Here is a 12,859-nt window from a genome sequence, read left to right on the forward strand (position 1 = left end):
CGTAGAGTAGAGTTTGTAGAGTTCTGTTCTTTATTAACGGAAGACTGTGCGATAGCGTAGGGAACTGTGTGGAACTGTGCTATGGTTTAGGATTTCTAAAGCTTTTACCAATTATAACCTCTCGGCCCTGTCTTGTCGTATTACTTATATCGATAAAAATCAAAGCTTCCAGACTGAAGGCCTTGATACCTAACATATATTAAAGAAAAGGAGTCCTATACTAGTATAATTTCTTGTCTAATTGTAGATATGATCTTGAATTGTGTGATTTCTTTTTAACCCTCTAGAACGCAAAGCATTTTAATCTTTATATATAAGAGGTTATTAGGGTAGTGTAGCGTTTCTTTAGCTAAATATAGAGGCGTTATATGAACTAATATATAGTATATTTCACTCCTTGGGCGTGAACTGAATGCTATAATAGTAATTTGTAAAAATATTCTTTAGCCCATGTTCATCCAAGATAACGTAGGGTTTTAATCGTAAAATAATTTGTATAATTGATCCATAAGGTTTTGGAGCCTATTTAAAGCAAACAATCAAATCTTGTCTTATAGTATTCATATTTTTTTAAATAATTTTCACAATTTTTAGAGATTATTAGGTGAGTTGAATATTTTAATAAAGTTTATTTTTTACATAAATAATTGATTTTAATTTATTATTAAGTTTAACCATTATTTTAAAATTTACCTTAATTATATGTACAGTAATTTTATTATTTTTACAAGTCCCGAGTCAGTATTATGATTCTTACAGAACTAATTTAATTTTTTTATAATAATAACTTTACCATTTTTAGAGGTTCTTAGGTGAGTTGAATTTTTTATACAGTTTATTTTTTAAGAAATAATTGATTTTAATTTTTTATTAATTTTAACCATTATTTTAAAATGTACCTTTATTAAATCTATAATATTTTTATTTATTTATAGAAGTTACAAGTCACTTAAGGTTCTTATAATTTGTTTTAATTTTTTGTTTATAATAATATTTTTATCATTTTTAGAGGTTCTTAGGTAAGTTTAATATTTTTGTATAGTTTAAATACTAATTGTTATATGATATATTTTACAAATTTAAGAAATTCTTAAGAGACTTTAGTATTATAGAGGAAGATAGAGAAGGTATTTCCATAATTAATTAACTTTAATTTTTCCATTTTTTTAAATTCTCAGTGAGTTTAATAAGGTATTTTAAAAAGTTTTCACCATTTTTAGGATTTCAAGGTCAGATTGATATCAAATTATGACTATGTTATACGAAAATTATATTGAAACATAATACAGTATTGTTTCAAGTATATATAAATTTATTTTGATTTAAATAGAAAATATCTTTGTTACTTAGAATCGATGCCAATATTTATAAGATTCAGATGGCGGGAGTAGTATGTACAATGATTTTCTAATGTGTAACGTTTGTTTCCAGTAGTATGACTAGACGCAAAGGAATCCAGGGTTTTTGTCCTGAGTTACGAAGGGGTTTTAGGGACGTGGCATATAGAAGTCGAACCTCATGGTTATATCATTGGTGAGACTAATACAGCTCGCTTCATAATGCAGTAGGAGCAAGACTATTGGGCACTCGAAAGATAATCTTGCCACAAAGCCGCAGTAGATAAAATGATTACGCAGGCGTTGCCTCACGGCACTAACATCACAGGACTACGCAGTCCCAGCATATAGCCACAAACGTAAGGCACGCGATTGCATGAATAATAGAAGCTGTGAAAATACAGCGAACTGCTGATTTAATAAAATATAATGTCAATATGAAACAACAACGAAAAAGCAAGCCCTGAATTTTAATAAAGTCAAGACCTGCGGATGAATAAATACAATGATCCCCGAGATGACTATGGGTGCGAAAGGCGGTTGTGGCATCGAGTGTCAAATGATGAGTTTAACATTGATTGTCTTTTAGTTTCATGGGTATTGAAGTAATAATTAAATTAATTAATATAAATTAATTAATAAATAAAATTAATAATGAATTTGATGTTGTGAGCTACATTGTTGTGTGTAAAATCGTGACAATAGCAGCTGGTAGTGGCGCCATTTGGCGCTTTAACATAGTGATAATGCAATAATAATGATAATGGAAAATGGAATCGCTATTACTATTGACTGTTGAATAGTCGTTAATTTGTAAATCCAATTAATGATTAATATTAATAAGGAAATGGAATGAAATTATAGATACTTATTTGCTTAGCTTAGCTGGATTGGCTTTAAAATATGTACAGAAATTAAGATAAAGCTAAGCGACAGGTATTCACCGTAATACGGCCTTAAAGAAAATCAAACTGGAAACGGTAAAACAAAAAAAAACCAAAAATATCCAGAACTAAAGTCCTGGTAATTTGTGCATTTTGCCCTCTACCGCGAATTGATAATCAATTGTACAATACTTCAGTCAAGGGTGTTGCATTACACTGGACCTCACAACAAGGTACTATAAGAAAGCTGATCGTTTTTGTATCTTAGCTGATCGTACTGAGATTTAAAATAAAAAGGAAGCAAGCATTTGCAAGTTTAGGTTTTAAGGGAAATTAGTAAACCTCCCGAAGTCTAATTTTACATACATGTTCCTCCCAGCATTTAAAGTTGGCAGTGCTGATAAAGAAACTTGATTTACTTCAAATGAATTCAACATTCAGCAGAGCCTAGTCTTTCATGGCTTTATTTTTTTGCGGTCGTATTTGACTGTAATTCACTTTGGGTTTATTATATTGCAAAGGATTGCGTTTTGGTACAGCCTAAAACAAAATAGGTCTCAATTTCAGTAACAAATGTGAAACTTCGTTGTTACGTCATGTCGATCAATATAGCTTGCTTATTTTTAACTCTTATAATTTTTATATATAGTGGCAATTTATTTAGTAAACGCTATACGTTTGTACAGCTAATATAAACGCTATACCTAAGTACAGCTAATATATTGTTATTTATGAAAATCCTCGATTATGCCAAAGAGAGATCATACGGCTTCCATTATTAAAGAAACCTTAAAATTTTAATATAAACGTTACTATAAAGATCGTTAGGTCGGTCAGAAGGTATTGTCTCCAAATAAGTTAGCAAGCGTTATTATATGCGCAGAGGACTATTTCCCACTCAAAGATTCCCTTGCAATACTAAATATGATCAATTCTGAGACTAACTTACCTAATCGTTCTTCAATTTATTCTGATTTATTATTATATATTCCAGCAGCTGCAGCAGGTCCCCCTTCACTCTGTTGATCCAGCGATACCTGAGCCGTCTCAAGTAAGCCACCTTCACCGCCTGATTTTGGCGATGCGCTCTAGGTGCCCCAGCCAACGTAGTCGATGGGCATTGTGTCGCCTATAATGTTGGACTGGGCTACCAACTCATATACTCTGGCTGAAAGCCAGCAATTGGTGCGAAGTGGCACAGGACATGGAGTGCTAAAAGATTCTCATTTCGTTTGGTATGTCACGAGTATCTGTATAGTATGTGTAATGTGAATAAAGGCCAAGGCACTGTTTGGGTCGCAGAGCTATCGGAGTTATCAACATAGAGGTATAATATAATTCTTATTTATTTATTATTGTGGATAATACATTTTTGTAAAACTTAGTGCAACTTACTTAGTATTGTACCAGGTCGGAAAGCCGACGTGAGGATCAGTACTTGACTAAAATAGCAAAGTTGTTATTACTATGAAATGTGAAATATGTTCGAATAATGTTGTTCTACAATACATTCGTGGCTTTATATTCATGATTGAATGAGATTTAGTCTGGAACTTAATTAGTTATGGAAGTATACCTAAGCCAACCAAGTGGTCGGATGCCAGAAGACCGACGCAGGTACCGCTGGGTCGATAATGGAGGATGACTAAAAATTCAAAATCATTTATTCTTATAGGTAACACAATGTATACTTATGAACGTAAAAAAATAAATATATATGAAACGCTTCTAATTTTACATTTACTGCGAGTTCTCAATTCAAAAGCGTAGAACGGAAGAGAAGAACTGGCAATAAACTTTCCGCTACACTTTTTAATCGTCAAGTTTATTGTTTTACATAACGTTTGTAAGAAGCTGCAAAAATTACACTAAGTTCCACATGACGTCGTAAGTAGTTAATAATAATAAAATAAATTATAAACAAAGATTTGTCCTCTATCAGCAGGAGGCACGGTGAAATCGGAGCACTCACTTGGATTGTCGAAATAACTAACATCACCGCATACACGAGTTTAAGTACGACCAGTAGACACAGAGCCAGTGGAGTGAGTGTGTACAAATAAAATCCCTAATAATAAAAAAAAGTTTCCAAGCGCACGTTAAAGAAATATTTATTTTCATTTACAGCAACCACCGCTTGTAATATTTACAGATCATAAAGTTATTATTACTTTCAAAGAACATGTTATCAAATAATGTTTATTGAATCTAAAGCGAATAAAACCAACAACATTTAATATAAACGACTTTGTATAATGGATGTTTTTTCATCGTGAATCTGTCGATACGGATAACGAATATTTCCGATCATCAAAGAAATCAAACGGATGTTAGTTCAATTTTTTGTCGTGATAACAATTTATTTTTCGTAAATTAGACGTAAATTACTTATTGGTCTAAGTTGTATTGCATATCTGAGTTACGAGACAATTCATTTGAGACAGATTTTTGTGATAATTCAATAGTGAGTTGGCAGGTCACTTCTTTAAGAGCAATGTTGGCTTCAGCGTGAGACTCTAACACCAATAGGTGCACACCTCAGGGATTAGACTTTCTTTCAATGTGCGAATTTAACATTCGCTAGTACGGTGAAGAAAACATCGTGAGGAAACCAGCTTGTCTTAGACCCAAAAAGTCGACGGCATTTGCCAGGCACAAGATCACCTACTTGACTATTAGATAACATATGATCATGAAACAGATACAGAAATCTGAAGCCCAGACCTAAAAAGGTTGTAGGGCCACAGGTAAATTAAACTTAAATCATCCATAAATAAGTTGTAATATATGTCTCAGTTACGAAACAATTCGTTTTGAAAAATTACTAGCCAGACTTGAACGAGAATGCAATACCTTTTTGGCTTGTATTGATTTTACCCATAAAAATGATATCATCTAAGATCAAAACCCAATTTCGGTAGTTCTCAAACATAGCGCGATTAACAGCATTTGTAATTACGGCAATATTGAAATTATCGCTAACTATAATGCGTGGTGGCTTAAAAAAAACTTTGTTTAAACGTAAATCGTATCTGATTTGTTTGATCAATTAAGCTTGAAAACACGAATGCTGTAGATGACGGTGTAATTGTAATGTATCCAACAGCTATCAAGAGATACTTGAAGAATATATGCCATTTTGTCTTTGCAAAAACAATGTAGAAAGACAACACCAAACCCGTCCAGAACTAGCCGTAAACGCCGCCGCTTAAATGGATAATAATATATAAATATTCCAAGTTAAAATTTCTGTAAAAGATTGGAGAGGAGAAGAAGAATAGAGTGGCGGAAAGTTTCTTGCCAGTTCTTCTTGTCCGCTCTACGCCCTTGACTTGCGAACTGGTAGTAAATGTAAATTTACAATTATCTTAACTTCTTTTCTGACGTTCATAAGTGTACATGTTTACCGATATGAAAAAAAATCCGACGAATGAAATGACAAAAATGATTTTGTCTTCGGTTAGAAGGACTATTATTTAACTGACAATCTGCGACAAGCATTGCGGCATAACAAAAGGACGTGTTAGATGGCCTAAGCCAAAATGTGGATAAAATGATGCATTACAGAGTTTTCGTTCGCCTGAACATAACGGAAACTGTTGTTTAGTGGCAGGTGCAATTAAATCATTTCAGGAAGTGTGTAGTGTTTACAAATTACTTTATACCGCCTTTGATCAGCCGGCCGACCATTACCGCCCCCTATCGTTTCTTTAATGTCGGATTGTTTAGATTTACAATGAATGTTTAATATACGAATTGGTTACATAACTTTTATAAAGATTTTGTTAGTTTATTATTAGCCCTTGTTAGTGTGGTGATTAATAAACCGGCGTCAAAGATTATTGTAATGTAAAAATATTGTACACATTGTTAGAAACTAATATTGTTATTTTATATAGCTTATTTTCAAATAATTTTATATCACGATGTACATTACTTACATACTCGAAATTTTCTCGCTCCAACAATTTCGTTGAAATTGCATGTAAAATAATTTTTAGGTTTATACACAAACCATCAAGTTAGCAACCTCAAACCAGTAGTAGGACTGATATGTACGTTGATAGGGGAAAGAGGAAATAGGCAAATACATTTTCTGCAATTTTGCTCTTTTCACTTATACAAAATGAGAGCTGAGTTCGCAGAGGTCGATTACTGTTTTGGGAGCGGCTAAAACTAGCTTTTATACTCTAGAATATACTCTAGAATTTGCTATATCAAATATACTATGACAAGTAAGAGGGGAAGGTCGAATTTGTTGCAGAATTCTATCTGTAAATCACGAGAAAACAGAAATGCAGAAAGCTTTTGGATTTCTATAAGGTAGCAAAAAAAATATGTTCCCAAATTTACCGCCCCAAGAATCTGCCGCCCTAGGCTCCAATCTACTCAGCCACGTTGTGCGTCCTTAATGAACTCACACTACTCAACTACCTGGTGGTTAGAGTAAAGCTAAGTAGACCGAAGCTGAGTTGGAATGGACTTGTCAAGGAGCTCTACTATTTTTTCGAGTTATAGTTTCGAGAAAGATACTTGCGAAGGCTACGGCCCATAAGAGCCATTGATAACGGTTCCTAAGAACAAGTTGAAATAATCTAGAGTAAAATTATAAAGAGGAAAGATCAGATCACAACCAACAATAAAAATATAAATCGGTAGCGGATTAAAAAACATCTTTTGGCATTACACGCTATTTTATTTCTTGGTAACATAGGTTATATCTATTTTAAAAAGTAAAAACAAATGTTTAATAATACAATAAATGGTGTCCGTTAAATTACAGTCCGCTGATTTTTAGTCTTTATTCCATACTGAATTATTTTTATAATAAAACGACGTCTATTCAAATATTTGAGTGATCATGCGCAGGTCAGATTAAGCCTTGCGCCCCTGTCACACGGCGCACTGGTGTGGAAATGACGGCCGGTTCGCTTTGTTATTTTGACGTTTCTGTTAAGATCTAAATAATGTCATATATTTGGGTACTCATGCGCATCTCTAGAGATATGACTTAGATTTGTGTGATAACTTTTGAAGGATGATGAATTTTGGTTTTATTTAATTTAAATTATACTGACTTTTTATAATTACAAGAAAAAAATATTGAATATACGTTGATCTAAGTAATTTTTATTTTTGCCCTATTGGCCATACGAAACATTAAATAATCATTTTACTCTAATTTATATTTAATTCATAGGCAATAATTTGGAAAGATCATATTTTACAGAAAACTTCTGACTTTTGGTATGATTTTAAGCTTTATGGTAAAAAGCTGCGCTGTTAACAAAGTATGTATGTATAAATAAAAGACAAGTTCTTTTATGAATACATATAAATGTCTATATGAAAAAACGCTTATTTGTTACGCTGTTTTAAAACAACAGAAGTTTAAACACTGTAATTAGACTAATTTAGTTTTTATAAGCTTAATACTCGTTCTTACCTTTAATTCTAATAATGTTCAACGACCCAAAAAGAGCTGTTATTAATTTGATTCGTCTGTGTGTCTGTCTGTGGTATCGAATCTCTTAAACGAATGCAGTTTGGTTAGAAGGCTGATAGAGGTGGTTCATAGCTACGTATAAAGGTTCAGGTATCAAGAGTTCTTCGTTTTCTGTGGCAGATATTTATGAATTTTCAAAAATAAGACCCACCCGAGGAGCACCCGGGCACTGAGCTACCGATGATAGAACTGGAAGGTACTATATAGGAACTTGAACAAGAGCGAACTTCAATTCTTAAAAGTCCGACAACGCACTCACGAGCCTACTGTGATTGTCCATGGGCGGTATCACACAACATCAGGTTGTCCTGCCCGTTGTTACGTAAAAAAAATAACATAATCTGTGTTTAATTTCCTGACTTTACTGTAACGACGACCTAAATATTTTTAATTGTTATTCCTAACAATACGTGAAGTATTTTGTAGATTGTGCGATAGTGAGGAAACGTCACTTTTCGAGAACATTGGAAAATATTTCCAGGCCCGAGTGATGGATGACGCAAGCTAATCGCTCAATCGCACTATTAATGTTAATTCCCGATGAATGTTACTTTTACCATAGCCGGTTATTTATGAAGCTATTTTGGAAATTGAAATTGCTAATACATGTTTAATGAGGTCAGATCAATGAGATATACGGATTTGTAGGACGATATCGTCTAAACCATGATTGGCCACTTCAAACTATCGTCATAGGCATACATGTGAAGTATACAAGTCGACTGTGGTATTAAAACTCAAGGTAAAATACATTAGGTAGATACATTTGTTGTTGACATGAGTTAGTTCACGGTCTACAGTGTTAAAATATTTACATCTCAGAGTGCTTTAAAGAATAGAGGTTTTTTTGGTTTACTCCATATTGACCACTCGCGTATTACAATAGAATATGAGCGAAATAATGACGTGCTAATTGCTATGTACCGAATAAATGCAATTTTAACAGTCAAAGAGAGTGCCTACGTCGGGCTATACTCTCGGGGCGTAACTCCGACGATTTAGGAAATCGTCACGCTTATAAGTGAGTGAAATCGTCTTGCTTGTAAATGAGCAAAATGTGCGAGCCTTGGCATGTACATAGGGATCATCACGCTTATAAAACTAAGAAAGCCTGATTGAGCCAAATGTACAGCCTTGGCTCGTACATATATAATACTCGCGGTCACTGCCAAAAGCAGACAGAGATTAACTAAAAGGAAACATTTAAAATGCAAAATGGTAAAAAATACTTTCCTAAACATTATACGCAATATTAATTATTTTTTCTCCAAAAATTTAAATAAAATGTATGTAGAACGAGGAAGACCTAAAATAAATTCCAATTATCCAAGCCTGGTTAGTGTGGATGGAGATCAAAACACTGCAATACAAGCAAAAAATAAATAGAGAAATTAAGAAAAAAAAGTTTTGCACGTAAAGGAAATTTTTGTTTACATATTTACGTTTTAATTCTTAGTCACCTAATCATAGAATAACAAGCTCCTTACGTATGAAAGACTGTTATGATTTTGCTTAATGTTATTTTTTGTTAAAGGCTTCTAAAACAGAAGACGATGAAATGACGTAAAAAATTATTCGTCAAATCGATCAAAACAGTTTGATTGTTATCGGGATGACGAATCGATGTTTTTGGGAACTCATTACCATCCGTAAACCAACTGACGGTTGGTAACGATTGTAACAGATAGATAATATTATGACAATCTCATAACATCAGTTTATTTGTTAAGAGTTTTGATGCCCAAGTCCATATGGGGATAGTTATTAGTATTAATATTTCCTGTTGCGATAATTGTATACAGATAATGCTAAGACAACCATAATTATATATTCCTTCAGAGAAGCACAAAAGGGCACTGCAGCACAACTGGAGCATCCGCAGAGCAGGCGGAAAATAATAAACGCCGCTAAAAATCTAAGCTGGTACTGTGTACCGCTGACGCCAGACCAGGAGCTTTCCTCGCTCAACGAATAAGTAATTAAAAGTACACTGCCATATGGACCAAACTAAATTCGTTTGAATTTTCGCTTTATACATTTTAAATTATTATTACTACTATGTAGGTTAAGAATATTGTAAGTAGGTACCATATATTTGTGTGTATACAAAAATAGTTACCTGCATGAATAAATGATATTTTGATTTGTATACAGAATCTAAATACATAAGAATTTAAAACAACATTTATTAGCTAAGGCAGTCTCTAACAAAGGTTTCAGTAGCGCCAATTATTTGTAAGCTTAGTCTTGCAGTGCAAGAAAAAGTAATGACAGGGCTAGTCGGTTGTTAAGCACCGAAATGTGTAACATACCAAAGATACGGAACACACACAATGTTGCTAACATTACACATACTGTTATTCCAACGTTGCATTGTTACATTTTTGTAAACTATTTAAAAATTCAAAATAAATGAACTCGGCTACTGATTTGAATTTGAAAGACGGCTATTACGGCCGGCCTGTCATTGTTTTTGCCCAAATACTTGCTCGTGATATATTGTTGTCATACCTCTTCTATTTAAATAAAAACATGAATTAGTGCGTGTAACGAATGTCATATTTTTAAGTCATTTGTTTTCATAAATATAAGTAGCACATTTCAATAAGAATGAACGAAAGTGTATTTCAAGCGTTTTGAGTACGCTTTTACGTACGATTTTTAGCACCGTGTAACCATAAAATTAGATAACTTCAAACTATTGTAGTGTTGGCCTAGGCTTGACGTGCGAGTGACCTGAGATTATATTGTTCCTCGGCTGTGCACCAATGGACTTTCTATGTATCTATCTATCTTACTCTTGCTTGTACGGAGAAGGAAAACATTGACACTGGAATGTATCAAATCTAAGTGTTAGACAGGTCACCTTCTTGTGTATGACATAAAAATGATCAAAAAAATGGATACAATGTGTGGCCATATAGAGTTACAGCGACACTGGATTAATATTAACTATAAACAATTCTTAATAATTCTATTATACGAATGTTGTAACGCTTAGGAGAAACAGATAGTTCATAGAGAATGACATTTCGTATCAGTCTTTTAATAAAAGTTATTTATCAGCGCCAGTACTCAATAAATTCCAATTGCAATATCGACAGAATTCCCGTAGTTTTTGTTAACAATTGAACCGATGTAGTTTGTCAACTCTGCATGTAACGCTGATGACCCAACCTCAACACTGAAGTCGGGAGTAAAACCTTTGTTGCTAATTGAAGTTCCAGAGTAACGATGCTGTTTTTAAGTTTTAGTGTTTTTTTAGCATATGTCGAATTTATAACGTTACTGTCAGCTGCCATTGTCATTATATGTCACAGGGCTTATACGGCAGTCTTAAGAACAAGTGTCAAATGGTTACTTTAATAACTTGTATTCGCATTAGCATTTAATTTTTGTATTTATTCTATTGTTCTACGGTGGTTAATATATAGTATATATCCTGTATTATTTGATGCACTCCGTTGACCTTAGAACAACACTACATAATAACTTTAAATAATAATAAACTATGTAATCACTATTACTATCGTCGATTAAATAGTCGTTTATAGTTCTGTCAATATTCGCAAATCAAATAAACAGCTAGTTTTAAACTAACTATTTTAAAGCCCTCTGACATATGACAGTGACATTGCTCCGACATGTTTAATTAGTTTTTATCTATTCCCCTATTGTTACTTGAAATAGAACGCATTTTATCCTAATATTTCGTCTATGCATGGTAAAAGACCCCCACTTAGCGAAACAATCCCTCAATAAAGACCTGCATTGTACTGCGCTACGGATATATTCGTAAATTTATTGAAAACAGTAGTACATAGTACAATAGCTCCGTCACGCGCACAAAATTAACAAAAAATTTGAAGTCAATGCGTGAAATTCAGAAGCACACCCAAGAAGCGTAGCAAGTAGCGTGGATAATTACTAAAATTACTTTTAAGATATTGCAAGTTGAGAATACAATGTGTTAATGAAAATAACGTTATTAAAAATCTGCGCGTGATTAGCTAAACTATGTACCTTTGTGATTATTTCTGCCCTTTACTCGTTCCTACAAAAATTATGTTTTTATGTTTAACTCAAAGTTCAGAACAAATGAACTCACATATGTAAAGTATTTTCCTACATTGTAATAATAATCAATGTATATAAATGTATTGCTGTTCGTTTGTCTCGCTAAAGCCCCAGAATGGCTGGACCGATGTGGCTAATTATGATTTAGAAATATGTGTGAAAGTTCAGGTAAGTTTTAAATGGTGGGAAACATAATAACTACAGACAAATACAAAAAATGTCAATTGAATTTTCCGATAAAATGTTCCTATGAAATATCTGTTGCCGATCTAAAAATATGCTCTTTGGTCTGTTTTAAATAGTTGTATAATATTGTACATGTAGGTGATACGAAGAAGTAATATTTACAAATGGGTTAATAGAAAACTAAAACAAATTTAAAAAGTTTGGCACTTGTAGTGTGCCTTTAATGCTGGCAGCATTTCCTTGTTGCATTGTGATACTTAGTTGTTGAGCCAGGAAAGCACCAGTACTTATTCACAGTACTCTTTCTAGAAACAACAAAATATACACAAAATAATTAAAATTTGTAACATTTGTTGCGTATTAACATTTTTCTCATATTTATTAATAGATATGTTGTATATTAAAATAAAAAGCTAAAATACCAAATATTATCATGAATAGTCGCTACTTTTTGAGTTATGACACATTATAGGTCACCAAACGGTAGGTTTCGGTATACTTCTGGTGTAATTTCCATCTTGTAGCTTAATGATGAAACTAAAGAGCGTAACAAATTGCACAGAGGCAGGAGCAACAATACAATCACTAAATCAACATTCGCAATGGTGTTTTTCGATATTGATAGATTATCGTATTCGACATTTCATTTGCATTGAAAACAGAGCGTCCTCTTTGTTTGCACGTGTCAATTGTCTTTTAAAAATTGGAAAATATTAACATTTTTCATGTACATCTTGTATGGAAATGTTTTATTTAACAAAATCTATGATTAACGAAGGGAAATTCTGTTGATTTACAACTCTTTGATATCTGTTTAAATACTATTATTAACATAATTATACAAAATACCACATACAATATATTTTAAA

The sequence above is a fragment of the Pieris brassicae genome, chromosome 12, assembly GCF_905147105.1.
Source record: "Pieris brassicae chromosome 12, ilPieBrab1.1, whole genome shotgun sequence".
Taxonomy (NCBI): Eukaryota; Metazoa; Arthropoda; class Insecta; order Lepidoptera; family Pieridae; genus Pieris; species Pieris brassicae.